At 42.8% G+C, this 17,046-nt stretch overlaps 1 protein-coding gene across 4 annotated transcripts in view; it reads left to right on the plus strand.

The window, feature by feature from the left end:
• Positions 1-6,208: 6,208 nt before the first annotated feature.
• Positions 6,209-17,046, plus strand: part of HTR4 (5-hydroxytryptamine receptor 4) — a 202,444-nt gene continuing 191,606 nt past the window's right edge. For all 4 annotated transcript variants that reach the window (XM_055430905.2, XM_055430908.2, XM_055430903.2 and 1 more), the window contains exon 1: positions 6,209-6,642. The gene's annotated coding sequence lies outside the window, so the exon portion shown is untranslated. The remainder of the gene's footprint in view (positions 6,643-17,046) is intronic.

The following is a 17,046-nucleotide window of genomic DNA, read 5'->3' on the forward strand; positions in this document are numbered from 1 at the left end:
TACTAAGAACAGCCTGTCTTTGAATTTTTGTGGTCTCATACTCTCTTACTTAATATTGTTAATCCCTTCTGGGCAGCTCTTCCTAGTTAGAGGCAACCTGAAGCTTCTCACCTCCTTCTCTGGATCCTTACCCGCTTTCAGTTGCAGGCATAATGTCAGAGCATCTAAACTACCTGTTTCATTTAACAGCCCCTCCCGCACACGAGTCTCTATCTCCCAAAGCCACATCCTCTCACAGAAGTGAATGATCATCCTTTCATCTGCAGAGTTATGGATTCTTTTGGTCTCCTTGGTTCTTGGGCAACTCTGACTCACTGGAAAGCACAGTCTCAAATTCTAGCGTCCCGTTCGTATTTCAGGAGTGGATACCAAGGAGTATCCACTCTAACCCAGGCTCTTCCTGAAGTTCAGAGTCTCTTGCCTCTAGTATCTTATGTTTTATTGGAGAGGCAGAGAGTAAGCAAGTAAAAAAATATGCCAATGAATTAGTTGCAGAGTGAGATGAGGTCTATAGATGACATGAACAGAGTGCCAGAACAGAAAATAATGGGGTCGGGGAGGCCGGTCAAGGGGAAGCCTCTCTGTGAAAGGCTGAACCAGAGGAGAAGCATTTTAGGTTTATTAAACCGTCAATGCAAAGGTCCCCAGGCCAGAGAGCCATGCGTGACTAGACACAATAGCCCAGGATGGCTAGAATACAGTGGGGGAGCAGAGCATGTGAGCTGGGCTAGAAGTGGAAGCAAGCTCTGGACAAAACCTCCCTGGACGCTGAGTTGAGGAGCCTGAGCAACAGCCCTTGCTCAACAGGTCTGCTTTGGGTTAGGGGATGTCGGAGATAATCATACACTCCAGGGTGTGTAGCAAAGTAAGAATAAACATAACCTTCTGTTGGGAGATTTGATTTTTACCAACAACAAATTGCAAATGTTTCTCCACTTTCAACTTAATTTAGAGGAGATTTTGTTAGAAGTTGTTTCTTGACATAGGATGATGCCACAGTGTCTTGTTCTAGGGTCTTATTTATTCTGTGGTGTTCATTAAAATGAAGGCAACCACCCTGGCTTCACTACGGGAAAGGTATTCACAGTTTGGTTTCTGTTCTTTTGCAGCTGCATTAAAACTCTTTGTTCGACTGTTTAAATTTTTAGAAGCTCTTAAGTGGATGGAAGGTATGCAGACTTCGAGTTTGTGAGTTCAAGAGAAGCACTGATTTATTTCAGTAATTTGGATTTGGAATTTGATGTCTATCTTCTTTGTTCCTTTCTCTTTGTTCTCTGCCTACTTTCTTTCTCCCTCTCTGTCCCTCCCTTCTTGTCTCCTCTCTCTCTCTCTCTCTCACACACACACACACACACCCCTCCACCTTACAGCTAAGGAACCCAGAGCCAAATAAACTTAGAACAAGCTTTGAACCTTTGAAGATAACCCTCATGTTGTATTGCTGAGAAGATGCTTCAGTCCGTGGTAGGCTGCTATGGGGTAAATACATAAGAGGACTTTTGTACCAGCTAAGCAAAGTGTGGACAACTGGAAGAAGAAAATAGTATTTTTTTTTCTGCAGACTAGAAGAAATTAACAATAGAAAATCTTAACATTTTCAAGTTTATAAGTGAAATAATAAATCAAAGCTTTCTTAAAGCTCCCCTGAGTGGTATTTCTGTACCAGAGGTTCCTAGCAGGGAAAGTGAGTCTAGAAGGATGCCTGGCACATCTCAGGGCCTTGGAGTGGTCATTTACTATTTTGGGGCTGTCAACTTCCATTTTGCCTTCCTAACAACACCCCAAAATTACTGGGGATATGAAATTTCCCCTACTGTTTGTAGTCTTTGTGGAGGGACTGGATCTTTCCTTCCTCACTCTCTGATTCAGAACAGGGGAAGGAGCAGACGCAAAGATAACTTGTGCCTGTGCGGTGTGTTTACCAGTAACGTTGGACTTGGTTGAGTGAGTCAAGAATGGAGAACTGGTAGAGGCCATTCACCACTTCATGAGGGATGGCACAGGGACCTGATGGAGTTCCTCTGTGAATCAGGGGCTTAACTTTCTTCTTTTCCGGTTCTCTGGAGCTCTCCTGGTACCTGCTTCTCTAAGCCTGGCTTCCAGAATCTCAGCAATTCTGCATCCCTAAATAACATTCCAATAATTTCCCTTTTGCTTAACTTTTCTAGAGTCCTTTTCTGTTGCTTGCTGTCAAAGGCATTAATTGAGATGGTATGATAAATATTCCTAGAGTGAATGAATTAATGGAATGAGTTACATTTCAAGCCTTTGTGATTTCCCTCTGCTTTTGTCATAGTCAGAGAATTTGAATCTCATCTGTAGATGAGTTTTCTCGGAATTTGGAAAAATACTGAAGTTTTATGCAATTTTTCTTTTGCAGGCAAAACTATTTTAAAATAATAATTAAACATAAGTTTTAAATACAAGCTTATTATATGGTGGCTAGAAAATAAAAATAAACATAGAAAGAATATAAAAATATTCACAAACATCATTCTATATAGTAAATATCAGTTGACATAATCATGTTTGATAATTGAATGGTATCTCATGGTAGAGATAATTTATTTAGATAATCCTCCATCACATTTTGGGGACTTCCTCGTGACTCAGATGATAAAGAATCTGCCTGCAATGCAAGAGACCCAGGTTAAATCCCTGGTTAGGAAGATCCCCTGGAGAAGGGAATGGCCACCCACTCCAGTATTATTGTCTAGAAAATCCCATGTACAGAGGAGCCAGGAGGGCTACAGTCCATAGGGTAGCAAAGAGTCGGAACCTACTGGGTGACTACACATTACGACAGCACCATTACATTTGGGCTATTTCTTAATCTTATAAAAGATCCCACCCTGAATATGCTGTTAGGTAAACCTTTGTGTCAGTTCAGTTCAGTTCAGTCGCTCAGTCGTGTCCGACTCTCCGCGACCCCATGAATCACAGCACGCCAGGCCTCCCTGTCCATCACCAACTCCCGGAGTACACTCAAACTCATGTCCACAGAGTCGGTGATGCCATCCAGCCATCTCATTCTCTGTCGTCCCCTTCTCCTCCCACCCCCAACCTTTCCTAGCATCAGACTCTTTTCCAGTGAGTCAACTCGCCGCATGAGGTGGCCAGAGTATTGCAGTTTCAGCTTTAGCATCAGTCCCTCCAATGAACACCCAGGATTGATCTCCTTTAGAATGGACTGGTTGGATCTCCTTGCAGTATAAGGGACTCTCAAGAGTCTTCTCCAACACCACAGTTCAAAAGCATCGATTCTTCGGCGATCAGCTTTCTTCACAGTCCAACTCGTGTACATAGGCTTATTATCCTTATGATACCTTTATAGTAATAGAATTGTTCGGGCAAAGAGCTTGCATGATTATAATAATTTTACTTATAATAGTAATAACACTTTTTAAATAAAGCTGATAAAAAGGAACTTTTATGGTGGGAGTCTTCTTTAGAAAAAGCAAAACAAAAATATAAAACAAAGAGAAGGAAAGAAAAGTCTATATTTTAAGCTATGTATCAAAGCAGTGCCATTTAAAACCATAGCGCATTAACTGAGGTGCTTCAATTGACCAGCCCAACTAAACAGAGACAAATGGTGCAAGAAAAAATTATTAATAGTCCCATCTGTTCAACACAACCAGACACTGCACTTGCTCTCATCATCTATTGGTTCAAGAAATAGTCATTGAATTCCTACTGTGTACCTGGCATGGATCTAGGGGCTGGGACACAGAAAGGGAGATAAGATGTGCCACCTTGGAGTCACTCACCATCCAGTGACCAAAGCATGGATCTAGGGGCCAGGACCCAGAAGGGGAGGTAAGACGTGGTGTCCACCTTGGAGGCACTCATCATCCAGTGGCCAAACAGACCTGTAAATAACTCATAGTAACACAGTGTGGTGGTAACTGCTGCAGCAGAGAGAGGAAAACAGCCTTGTGGGAAGAGAAAACCTGGAGCAGTTTCAACCTGTGCATGTAAACTCCATTCTTCTCTCTTGTTCCCTTCTCTCCCCTTAGAAAGCACCAATTGAAATGGAATATACCTTGAAAAATCAGAGTTCTGGAGAAGCAGAGAAGGGAGAGATCACAAACAGCTCCATGGAATCCATGAGCACTGAAGAGAGGTAGGTCAGGCAGCATCTGGAGGAGGGCACTCTGGAGACAACACTGTGAGCACTGGTACAGACACGAAAAGAAAAGCAAATGTTGAGGGGACATATTGCTTGAAACACAAGGTTTGGGTATGCCAAGATGACTGGAAGGAGGTGCTATCTTGGATTGCTGTTAATAACAAGACAAGGCATTTGTGTGTTTCTCCATAGCTAAAAAGGGGCTTCCCCGGTGACTCGGCCAGTAAAGAATCTGCCTGCAATGCAGGAGACCCGGGTTCCATCCCTGGGTCAAGAAGCTTTGCTGGTGAAGGGAATGGCAACCCACTCTCGTATTCTTGCTTGGAGAATTCCATGGACAGAGCAGCCTGGCGGGCTCTGCAAATCCATGGGTTTGCAAAGAGTCAGATACGACTTAGCGACTAACACACACACCATAACTAAAACAACAGTGTTGTATTAGTTACCTATTCCTGCTATATTGTTACCTACACCAAAAAATTACTTGGTGGCTTACAACAACCCAAATTCATTATCGTACAACTCTCTAGAGCAGAGATCTGACATGAGTCTTATTGCACTAAAATCAATGTGTCTTCAAAACGGCCTTCCTTTCTGGAGACTCTCAGGGACAATCTGTCCCCTTGCCTCATGTCTCAGCTTCTGCATTCCTTGGCATGGGACCTCTTCTTCTTCCTTCAAGGCTAGCAACAGCTGGTCAAGTCCTTCTCACACTGCATCACTCTTGACCTCCTCTCATGCCTCTCACATCTACTTTCATGAACCCTTCTAAAGGCCCACCTTTGCAACCAGGGCCTTTGAAACTTCTCAACTCAAGATCCTTAACTTACACTTGATTTAGTCCAATGGGAAGAGGAGGAAAGAATAGTTGCCTGTGGCAGAGTAAGGAGAGACTCCCTAGGAAACGGGAAGATATTGACCAGAAACTGGGGAGAAGGGGAGGGAAGCAGAGTTGTCAGAGATGAATCAGGCTTTGCACTCCCATGAGTGTGAGGATCATGGTGTCATTCAACAGGAATATTTGGTTTAGGGAAGTGACACATTGGTAAATTTAAGTTTGGATCTTTAGAGAAATAACTGACAACTTTTCCACTTTCAAATTTTGAATGGGGGATATATGATCAATAAATATTCAAGACATACAAACCAGGAAGAGAAATCATGGGTGGGAACGACTGAGAGTGAGACCTGTTGAGATAGAGATGGCACAAAGAAGGTAAAGAAGAGACACTTAGGGTGGGGAGAGACTGCGATGGCAAGAGAGAGATACAAGTGAGAGAAAGTGTACAAGTAAGATGGGGAAGAAATACCATTAAGACGGACCAGGTTGGCAAAAGAAGGAGGAAGTAAGAGGCAGGAGTATCAACAGAGAGAATCTTAGAAAGGGACCAGCTCAAAGGTTTCTGGCATGAATTTGCTGGTCAATTTAAATTTCCCGTTCACTTGGGTTGTGCTCACAATTGTAAGTTAATAATTTTTAAGATTGTCTGGAAAGATTTATTTGCTTTCGGAGGTTAATTACTATCACAGCTCCTCTGTTTTGTCAAGCTTCCCCGAAGACTCTGCGGTCCAGGAAGTGGTGGTGGGGGTGTGTGAATTATCTTCCCAATAGCCCTTTGCCACTTCCCTCCCCCAACCCTACCCTGCTCCCACCCCACCCCTCCACCCCCAACCTGTCTCACTAAAGGAAGACTTTCCCCTTCCCTTCCCTAAATGACTTAATTCTTGAAATGGTTTGTCCCTGGAATTGGAGGCCTTGGAAAGACGTGTTGAGGAAAAATTTTTCTCATTCTGTCACGATTCCTCACAGATATCACAATGCACTAGTGATACACAGGCAGGAGCTTTGGTAAGTCTCAACACAACTGGGAGTTTATGGTCCCCATTTTACATATGGGAGCAGAGGGGCTAGTCTTCTGTCTAACCCCTCGCTCAAGGTCACAAACTGATAAAGCCAGAATAGGCTTCCTCCAGATTACGGAAGCAAAACGAGTATTGGCAGGATCACTGGGGAAGACTAGTCAGTTGAAACGCTGACCGGAAAACTTGGACGCCTTATATCTAAGGGACTACGGATCTCACGCTGAACCCTGCTCCCAAACTAACCATGCCCTGAGAGTCAGAGGCTGAGAAGGAAGTAGACTGTAGATTTCCCCTGGCACGGACACCACAGGCGCCTAGCCTTTTCACGTTTATTATCTTTCGCTCGAGGAGTGGGTACTCAGAGAGGTTAATCAACTTGCCCAAGGTCACCCAGCAGCCAGCAGTGAGCCCAGGACTACCTTCCTCGGTTGGGCAGCGGTCTCCGGGGGAAGGCGCCTGCGGGCCAGTTCCCGAGGAGCGAGGTCCTTCTGCCCCCGCCGCGCCCACTCCCGTGCGCCCCCGGCCGCGCCCCCGCCGCCCCTGGCCTCCGGAGGGGGCGGTCGCGGGGAGGATGCGGGCTGGGGGCTGCTGAGCCCGCGGAGCCACCGTCGGTCAGCCGAGAGGAGGACGATGCTCGGCGCACTCAGGTGAGCAGGGGCTGGGGGCTCTCCGCCGCAGCCCCAGGCGGGCCCGCGCCTCTCGCTCGCCGGCCTCCCCGCGCGGGGGCTGGAGCCCGCACCCGAGGGGGCGGCGGGGAGGGCGCAGGCAGCGGCTGGGAGCGCGGCGGCAGCGGCGGCAGCAGCTCGGCTCCGCGGCGAGGGGTGGCCGTTCCCGTGCGCCGGGGCGCCCCTCTCCCTAGCCTCAGCCGAGGGTAGGTGCGGCGAGGGCGCCCGGGTCACAGCCAGCGAGCCCAAGCGTGCCCGGGGACGCGGCGGCGCGGCGGGGACTGGTTGGGGACTCTGGATTCCTGGGACCCGGCTTTAGCTCAGGGATGGGGCTGCGTGGCGCCTCAGACTGTAGGTGGGCTGGCTGGTTGTGTAGTCCATGCCTTCAGCATGGGACCACTAGGGTTGGGGCTCGTGCCCTGCACTTGGGTACGTAAGTACTTGTGAAACTGCTTGTGTGTTTGCTGACTCTATGAGGGAGTATAACGTGTGCGTGTGTGTGTGTATGTATGTGTGTGTGTGAGAGAGAAACATAACATAGGCTGTGCGTCCATAACCGTGTGTGTGTGTGTGTGACAGGGTACATGTGTGGACAGTATGGATGATACTGGATGCATAAGGGAGAGAGTGGACTGTGTCTAACTCTCTCTGTGCATAACAGGATACGCATATCCAGCGTGTGTAACTGGCTGTGTGGCTGTGTATGTGAGTGACCATGAGTGTGTGGGCACGCTGTACTGCATGAAGTACTGGTCGTGGCTGCCAGGGCTAGCTTCCTGCAATTGTCTTTCACAGAATCCCAATCCCAATTTAAGATGCCTTTCTGTTCAGCTTGCTACCCAGTGTCTGGCACTGTGCTGTTAGTCCCCTTTGGAAGAAGTGGCTGTTGATACAGGGAAGTGGTGGCTGGCAGAGGTGGAAAAGTCATGGCATGAACTCATGTTCCTAGAGTTCAGTGTTGAGAAAACATTGGCTTGGCTTCCTATTGGTTCGTTAAAATGGATACAAAATGTTTAAGATACAGGTTCAGCATGACCCAGTGGCTTTTGATGGAAAGACCCTTAGGCTAGTTTGCTCTTCTTGTCTTAATATTACTGCCACCGAGTCCATGGGTCAGAAAGCTGTGGGTGACCCTGAGGGTGGTGGATGGTGTTTTCTTAGGCTCCTCCTGTGTGGAACCCCAGCTTCACTGATGAGGTAGGAGAAGTTGCTATGTGCTGCTAGTGAGCCCAGGGGATGAAGGGAAAGGACACTGATGATGGATGCAGTGCCCTAGAAACAAGGAATAAGTCAGGACATGGGATGAGACTTGTGGAGTTCTGAGGAGCAGCTCTCCAGTAAGAAATGATGAGTGTGGGAAAATAATGGTAAGAAGTATTTGCATCATTCTTACGTCATTTTTCTGTCTTATGTATATTTTTTCTATGTCACCCTTACCCTAAACTCGTTCCTGTGTTTGTATCATTTTCCACCTTGGAAATGTCTTCATTATAATTATTATTATACAACTGAGTGGGTCATCACTTAAACTCCAGGAGAACTGTAGCACATCAGACAAGTGGGGGCTTCAGGGAGTGTTCGGTTCAGCACTTGCTGAGGTCCAGAGGATAGTGATGCTTTTGGTTCCTGTGAGTTCTCTGGATTTTGCTCCTGATGCTGCTCCTTCTAGGGGCCACGGTGGCCTTGTAACTACCAAATTGAATATGTTTTCTTCCACTTGAGTTCTTCCAAACCTCCCTAACACTGTTCATCCCCTCATCTCTTTCTTCAGCTTCATAGACTGAAGAACAGCACCTGAAACACAATGTAAGCGACCTGCTACCCAGACCACTTCCTGACTTTCCTATCTTTTATTGAACCATCACCGTCCTCCAAGTCACTGTGGCTGGAACTGAAGTTACTTCTTTATTTCTCCTCTTCATCAATAGCAGCTATCGCTTAATTAATAGGCAGGTCTTATTCATTTTTCCTCAATACCTATTGAACCTAATTTTTTTGTTTTGTTTTTTAATCTCACTGCCAGCACCTAAACAGGTAAAACCCATATTCAGGGATTTCTAGAGATAGAGACTGATACAGGCTGTAATCATTGAAAAAATGCAAAATAAATGCGTATAGAGGAGCCCCTTGATATTATCAGTGACTAATAAATAAATTCTTTGGAAGAATCTGGACCTTCTGATAACTATAGTATTATGTGATCAGATCAAATCTCTTGGTCTTCTTAAATCTCACTTTCTTTATCTATGAAATGAAATGGGAGATTTCAAGTAGAATTCATTTGTTAAATCATATCTAAGGTTTTCCCAGCTCTAAAATTCTCTGCTATCGTTGATGTTCTTTGTTTTTGTGAGAAACTTTTAATGCCTTATGGTTACCTTCCAGTATCCAACCATCTTTAAAAAAAAAAAAATTCGGCTTATCTTCAGGGAAAGGAACTAGGGAAAGAGAAAAGGGTGAAAATGAATTGTTGCCTTTATTTTGTTGTTGAGAGTCCACTGCACACATCAAGTCTTAGAGTTGAAAAGGTCTTATAGGTAACTATTCCCACCTCCCATCAAGTGCCAGAATCTTCCATACTATTGCCTGTTTGAAAATTTTTTAAAAGTGCCAAGTCTTATTAAGATAACTTCAAACAACATTGTAATTCAGGTTTCTCAAACTTCTTGTACTATTAATGTTCTGGGCTAGATAATTTTTGTCGTGAGGGACTAGCTTGTCCATAGTAGGATATTTAGCAGCATCTCTGCTATTATTAGATTCCAGTAGCAACTCCCTGTTGTGACAACCAAAAACATCTACAGATATTACTAGTACCTCCTGTGGGGACAATGTCCCCCCTCCAACACCTATTGAGAATGATTGTTGTAATTCAAACACAAGTCTTGGGACCTTGAACAGAAAGACCTTACAACAAAGTATGTTAACAGACAGAGGAATGCTGTGTTGTTAGCTGCTTTCCCACCCGCTTCCAACTTAGCCACCATCACACGTTTACCTTTATCCCTCCTGGTTTCTCACTGCCTTGTTGCTATGTCTGGAAATGCTCAAGATGCTGCTAAAGGCTGAGAAACGTTTTAGAGACAACATAGTAATAATCCTAATAGCTCACATTAATCCAGCCCTTATTATGTGCCAGACACAGCTCTAAATGCTTTACATGGATAATCTCATTTAATCTGCATTAAGAATCCTTTAAGAGAGATACTTTATTTCCTCCATCTTAGAGATGAGGTAACTCAAATTTCGAGAGGTGGAATAGCATGCCCAAGTTCTCTCAGCTGTCAAGCGGTGAACCTGGGCTGTTTGCCTCCAGAGTCTTTCTTCTCAACCTCCATATGAAACTGCCTTCTGAGAATGAGATCTTGATGTCACAGGGTAGAAAGGATCTTAAACATGGTGTAGTTCAATTGTAGAATCAAGTCTGATTCTAGGTAAGTTAAAGACTGTGAGGTTGATATTTGTGTTCAGTTGATGTATTGTGACCTCTTCCCTGTTTTGTCTTCTTCTGTCTCTTTGTAATTGAGGTTATTTAGAAATAGCTCTAAGGCATATGCAGAGTGAGAGAGGTGGTGGCAGCCTTGGTTAAATTAGGGGAGAAGGGCTCAGAGAAAAGGAAGAATGACAGGAGGAAGCAAACAATGGATGAAACATTTTTTTTACCCACTAAGTCCCTTCTATTATCTAAACTTTAAATATCTATTTTATCCCCCAAATAAAGTCACCATACTTTTATCAGTTCCCTCCTTCTGTATTTTTCTTGGCCTGCCCTTTCATCCGTCCATTCTGCTTGCTGATTTATACTATGGGGCATTAGAAAGTGGTATACATTTGGACAGATGGAAATATAAATGTGATATAAATAGCCACTAAACAGGCTTATCGACAGGGCTAACCTTAAATACAGTCAGAGTAAGAATGACTACTTTACCAATTACTTTACAAATTGAAGATCCAAGGCAAGTCATAACAAGGTTGAGGGTCTTAGAGGGTCTTTCCTCTAAGACCCTATATCAGTACACAGATTGCTGGTCTCTGCTCCTAGAGTTTCTAATTCTGTGTTTCTGCACTAGGGTCTGAGGATGTGCATTTCTTACAGTTTCCCAGAAGATGCTGATGCTGCTAGTCCAAGGACCACAATTTGGGAACAACATAGTTAAGACCTAATAACCAAATAAAGCTCATGACCCACCTACCTGAGACTTTTTAAACAAAAAGTTATCTTATTTTTAAGATAACTAAATATTTGGATTTATGAGAATCAATACAGCAAGATTAAAAGAACAATAACTACTAGGGACTAATTGATATCTCTCACTTAGCCTTTCATTTTGAATTTCAGAAAAACCTTTTGTTTTTTTTTCAGCTATGATATTTCTGGGTTAATATTTCTGATCTTAGATCTTTTCTTGTTCCCTCCTTCCACCTACTGCTCAATTTGGGTGACAGAAATCCTCATTATTCATGGGATAATCCATATAAAAAGTACTTTAAAATCTTACTATTGCCAGATAAATTCTGACCAGTCCTTCTGAGATTAAGAAAGATGTTACCGCTGCATCCAGCTTTTGTTTCCTGTTGCTTTATACTTCTTTTCCCTTTTAAATCAGTACCAACCCAGTGAAGAAACCCAACAGAAATTCAAGTCAAAACAGTAATAGCTAACTGATTAATTTGTTTTAAATTTCAATCAGAGAACTTTCTTTAAAACCAGATTTCAAACTCAGTCAACCCCTTCCTTTCCTTCTTCTTGACTGCCAGCGTGTGTTTTCTTTCTGCAGGACCACACATCCTCCACCTAAACAAGGTGTCTCCAAATACTCAGATTCAGTGATTCTGAAGCTCAGATGCAATTTAAATAATGTTTATTGGATATTTACTCTGTGCTGTGGAGTTGTTACACCTATTATTTTTTATTTTTCCATCAGTCACAGAGAGATGAGGTTTTGTTTGTGTAGACGTGAGGAAAACAAAGCCTAGAAATTTAAGCTCTTGTAATGTTAGAAAGCTAATTGTATTAGTAAATATATATAATTTTCTCATATATAATAAAGGCCACATTAGTTTGCTTAAACAAAAAGTGAAATTTATTGGAAGGATACTGGGGATTCTTGTAGATCAAGGAACTATACCCCAGGAAAGATGGGAACAAGGTCATCTCCAGAGAATTCAGTTTCAGGCATTCACAGTCTTTTCCCCATTGCTCTTTTCCCCACAATCCCACAGTCCCACGATTGTGTCTCTTGGTTCAAATTCTCAAAAGAAAGGATCTGATGGCCCAAGGTTATAGCAGAAAAGTGGTTGCCAGGGCTCACTCTTGTACTGTGGTAGGTATTCCTAGTAAAAGTGATCTAGAAGATGCTTGAGTGAATATCTCCTGTTGTCACATAACTAGTTGGCAGAGACTGGATTTGAACCCTGGTTTGACTCCAAATCCGATGCATTTCTCCTACCAAAGGGATAGTTGAGAGAGAAGCATGTTAATTTGGCATGTAGTAATGGCCACTTGCCTTTATTTTCAAGGTTCGTCCATGTTAGACCTTCCCTGTGGGGTCTTACAGCTTTCATTTGTGCATGCCTCCTGGGCTTCCCTGGGTGACTCAGATGGTAAAGAATCTGCCTGCAGTGCAGGACAGCTGGGTTTGATCCCTAGGCTGGGAAGATCTCCTGGAGAACGGAATGGCTACCCACTCTAGTATTCTTTCAAAATTCCATGGACAGAGGAGCCTGGTGGGCTACAGTCCATGGACTCACAAAGAGTTGGACATGAGTGAGCAACTTACGCTTTCCCTCTGTCTCTGCCCTGGTTTCTGATACTTCAGTGACTGCATCCTGGCTACTCTCTGTCCATCTGGTCTCTGTACCATGTGGCCTGGTTTCTCATTCTGCTCAGGTGTGTTGTGTCTCTGGCTCACCTAGAACAGCTCTAGCTCTCAGATTGTATGAGCTGAAGGAATCTATCGTCTTGTTCCATCTTCTACCTGTATAGTAAATCATTTCTAAAGTATGCCAGGCACTTACCATGAGCATTGCTGAGAGCTCTATATCTCACTCAACTCTTCTAACAACTCTTTTGTTGCCTTTTGGCGGGGGTTATTTCCAAATACTTTATTGTAAAAAAATATTTAAGAGAAAAGTTGAAAGACTTCCATAGTGAATACCATATACTTACCAAGTAGGTTCTGTATTAACATTTTATTAACTTCTTTTTAAAAACTGTTATATTTCTATGTTCACTCCTCTATCCATTCAGCAATTAATTTTTTTCGATGATTTCACAGTAAGCTGTTGTTTCTAATTCTCATTTTTATCACTGGGAAACTGAGACCAAGACAGGTGACATGACTTACCCGAGGTCATTCATGAGGAGGCAGTCGCTTATCACTGGAGCTCTGACTCCCCCAAGCCATTTTCTTAACCACCAAGCAGTATTGTATCTCCTGGAAGGGCAGGAAGAAAGACTCACTCAAGGTTGCTTAGTGTCAGGGCAATGACTAGTACCAGGTCATCTGATTCTCAAGCTCCCAAAATTTCCATTGCATTGAACCGTGATAAACAGTCTACTTTCCATGTAGAAGCAGGGTTTCTTTTGCTCCACAAATATCTGCAGAGTTGGTGCTTTATAACCTACAACATCTCTGGAAAATCTGATTTTTGACAAAGATGATTTTGTAGAACTAATACACTTTTTCTTCCTTCTTAACATTTTAAAATAATTTGTGGAAATGACAGGCTGGGAAATTATCATTTTAGATAACTTTTTACAGTGTTCAGAGGACTTTCACATATGTTATCTTATTTGCACTTCACGAGTAATAGCAGAACTGCAAGACAGGTGGGCTGGATATCTAAACTACCTTGAACAGCTGGAGACCTGGGGATTATGGAAGCAAAATGAGGAACTTAGTGTCACATACTGCTATGAGCAAAGTTGGACTTTGTTTTTAAAAAAAAAGTGTTCTCTTCAAGTGTCAGTAGACTTTCTTGTAGGTTTTAATGAGCTACACAAATAACTAATAAAATTGAGCTGTAAAAGTTGAGGCGGGGAACTATTGAGATCTGTATCCTTCATGGGATAATTTAATGGTTGAAAGGTCTGGACTATGGTGTGGTCTTGGATGATATCTTCTTTCTATGCCTCAGTTTTCTCATCTGTGAAATAGGATAATTGTAGTACTCCTTTGTAGCATGATGTGAAGATGAAATGAGGTAATGCATGTGAAGAATTTGGTCCTTAGTATGTGTTAAACAAGTATCAGTTATAGAAACATTATTTTTCTCCTGCTTCTTACCCTAGAAGTCTTGTCTGTGTTAAGTGGGCCCCTTTAAAATCTACAGTTTAATTTTACATTTTCCAAGAGGTTTGTTTGCAAACTACTGGTAGAAAACTGTGGGCAGCAGCCTTTTGGGAGGTAACATCTTATCAGTCCAGTAAAGATGCAGATTCTGCTCAAGAATTTACATCTAAGCTCTAAATAGCACATGTCCTTTGAGATTGCACTGGCGTGCTTAATTGTATATGCTAATCAGCACATGATATCTGGAGTAGAGAGTTCTGTGTATACTGTTTTCTACTCCAAGAGGTTTAGAAGAATTAGAAAAGAGTGGGAACAGAAGAGATAAACATGCTGGCAGAGATCTTTCTTTTGGTGTGCATAGCAAATACTGTAATCTTGGTTTCTTAGCTGACGAGGTATTTAAACAGATATAGGAAAACAATGAAAGAGGATTTCAGAAGGGTGTGCTCACCTGGTGGATTGCAATCCAACCTTGATGTGTTTTCCACACTGCTCTCCATGAATCATCTGCACCAGAATCACTGAGACATTTGTTAAAATGAAGATTCCTGGACCTACTGATTCAGAAATGCTTTGAATGAAGCACCCAAACCTTCAGTTTTGCAAGTGATTTTAAGTATTCTAATGTTTGAGAACCACTACCATCAGCAACATAATACTGCAAGATCTAAAACACTAATTTGGAAGCTTACTTTTGATGGAATGCAAATTTTAGCTTGACCTGTTCCCAATTCCAGGCCTCTGAAATCAGTGGTGACAAAACCCTTTGGGCATTTCCAGGCTCAGGTTTCAGGGGCCTATTTTATAGAGAAGAGGAATAATTTCTGTAGCCATATCCCAAAGTAGGGAAGATCAGCCCCCAGATGCTTTGCTGCCTTTGCGGAGAAGCAGAGTATGAAACATTCAGACTCCAAGGACTGAGGCACTGCCAAACTGGAGACCAACCTTGCTACAGTAGCTGGCTAACACGATATTGTGAAATCTCTGGGCACCTGCTTTTTAAGTATTCATCTTTACTTAGTTTTTGCAGTAACTTTGCGACATTGGTATTGCCCTTGCCCCTATTATATAGATGAAGCCACTGAAGCTAAGGAAAGGAAGCAATTTGTCAAAGGTGTAGTGGTAATGCCTTGAGTCAGGGGCTTGCAAACTATGTGACTGGCTGCCTGTTTTTGACTGGCCTACAAGTTCAGAGTGTGTTTTACATTTTGTGATTGTTGAAAAAAATCTAAAGAAGAATAATTTTGTGACACATGAAAATTGTTAAAGATTCAAATTCAGTGTCCATAAATAAATTTTGTTGGAAAGCAGTTATGCTCGTTTATTTATGTATTGTCTGTGGCAGTTTGTACACTGTAGCACCAGAGTTGAGTAGTTGTGATGATGACCTTATGCGTGAAGAAGTCTAAAATATTTGCTAAATGGCCCTTTACAAAAACAAAACAAGAAAACAAGCAAACAAAAAGCTGCCAATTTCTGCTTTAAACTGCTATGCTAGCATTTCCCAAACTTCAGTTATTTGGGAATAACTACTCAAAATCACTGCAGATGCTGATTGCAGCCATGAAATTAAAAGACGCTTACTCCTTGGAAGGAAAGTTATGACCAACCTTGATAGTATATTAAAAAGCAGAGACATTACTTTGCCAACAAAGGTCTGTCTAGTCAAGGCTATGATTTTTCCCGTGGTCATATATGGATGTGAGAGTTGGACTGAGAAGAAAGCTGATCGCCGAAGAATCGATGCTTTTGAACTGTGGTGTTGGAGAAGACTCTTGAGAGTCCCTTGGACTGCAAGGAGATCCAACCAGTCCATTCTGGAAGAGATCAATCCTGTGTGTTCATTGGAAGGACTGATGTTAAAGCTGAAACTCCAATACTTTGGCCACCTTATGCGACGAGTTGACTCACTGGAAAAGACTCTGATGCTAGGAGGGATTGGGGGAGGGAGGAGACGGGGACGACAGAGAAGGAGATGGCTGGATGGCATAACCGACTCGATGGACATGAGTTTGAGTGAACTCCAGGAGTTGGTGATGGACAGGGAGGCCTGGCGTGCTGTGATTCATGGGGTCGTGGAGAGTCGGACACGACTGAGCGACTGAACTGAACTGAACTGTTGTGATTACTGCCATCTTCTCTTGAAAGCATTTAGAGCCTTATATGCATAGAACTTTTCTTTAGATCAATTAGTTTTCCTTAGATAAATTTATTTTACAGAGAAAGAAAAGTATAAGTGCAAACCAGTGTGAGTTGAAAGAAATAGAAGGTAACTGTAAAAAAATGTAAAACACACACAAATCAACGTATTAGATTTCAGCTAAATAGTTGGAGCAGATACTATCAACTCTTCCTCCTATTTTCCTGCAGATCTTCTCACCATTTCTGTGTATACCATCCTGACTTACAATGATGAACCGGCATAATATTTGGAGGGCTGCCCTCGGTTTGCTGAAATCAACCTTTTTTACAAGCACAATGACTGAAGGTGCCTAGGAACCCATTTCCCCCTGTGGATAGCTCTTAAGCAATACCTGATGGCTGTGGGAGTAGTATCAGTACCCCAGTTCCCTCCCCACTTGTTCAGGATAGTTCTGAGGCATATGTTTTAAACTGTTTCCCAGAACTTCCCAGTGGGATTAAGCTTCAGTAGCTTAATAAGTTGCCTTTCATCCTCTCCTCTGTATCATTACTTCCCTGCCAGTGTACCTACAACTGCCAGATCAACTATGTGCATCTCTTTAACCCTCACTTCAAGATCTGCTTCTTAGGAGGACCGCAGAAGACAGCAGTGCTTCTAACGAAAGACTGTGAGACTCTGATCTGATTTTGTTTTTTTTTTCTAATTATAAAAGAGAGATTACCAAATATCAGGAAGGACTCGACAATAAGCTGTCTATGAATCCTTTTCTTCAATGTAAATAACGTAAATAAAATAGAAAACAAAAAAACCACATTTTTACCACATGATCCAATGGTACTTCTGTCCACCTTTGGCCAAAATCATGCTTTTTCCAGGAGATATGAGAACCATACTTGCAAAATCTATGTTCTACTTTAAGGAGTCATCCAGGAACAGTAGCATCAG

This window comes from Moschus berezovskii, chromosome 8 (assembly GCF_049115385.1).
Source record: "Moschus berezovskii isolate FMDL1 chromosome 8, NW_MosBer_1.0, whole genome shotgun sequence".
Lineage (NCBI taxonomy): Eukaryota > Metazoa > Chordata > Mammalia > Artiodactyla > Moschidae > Moschus > Moschus berezovskii.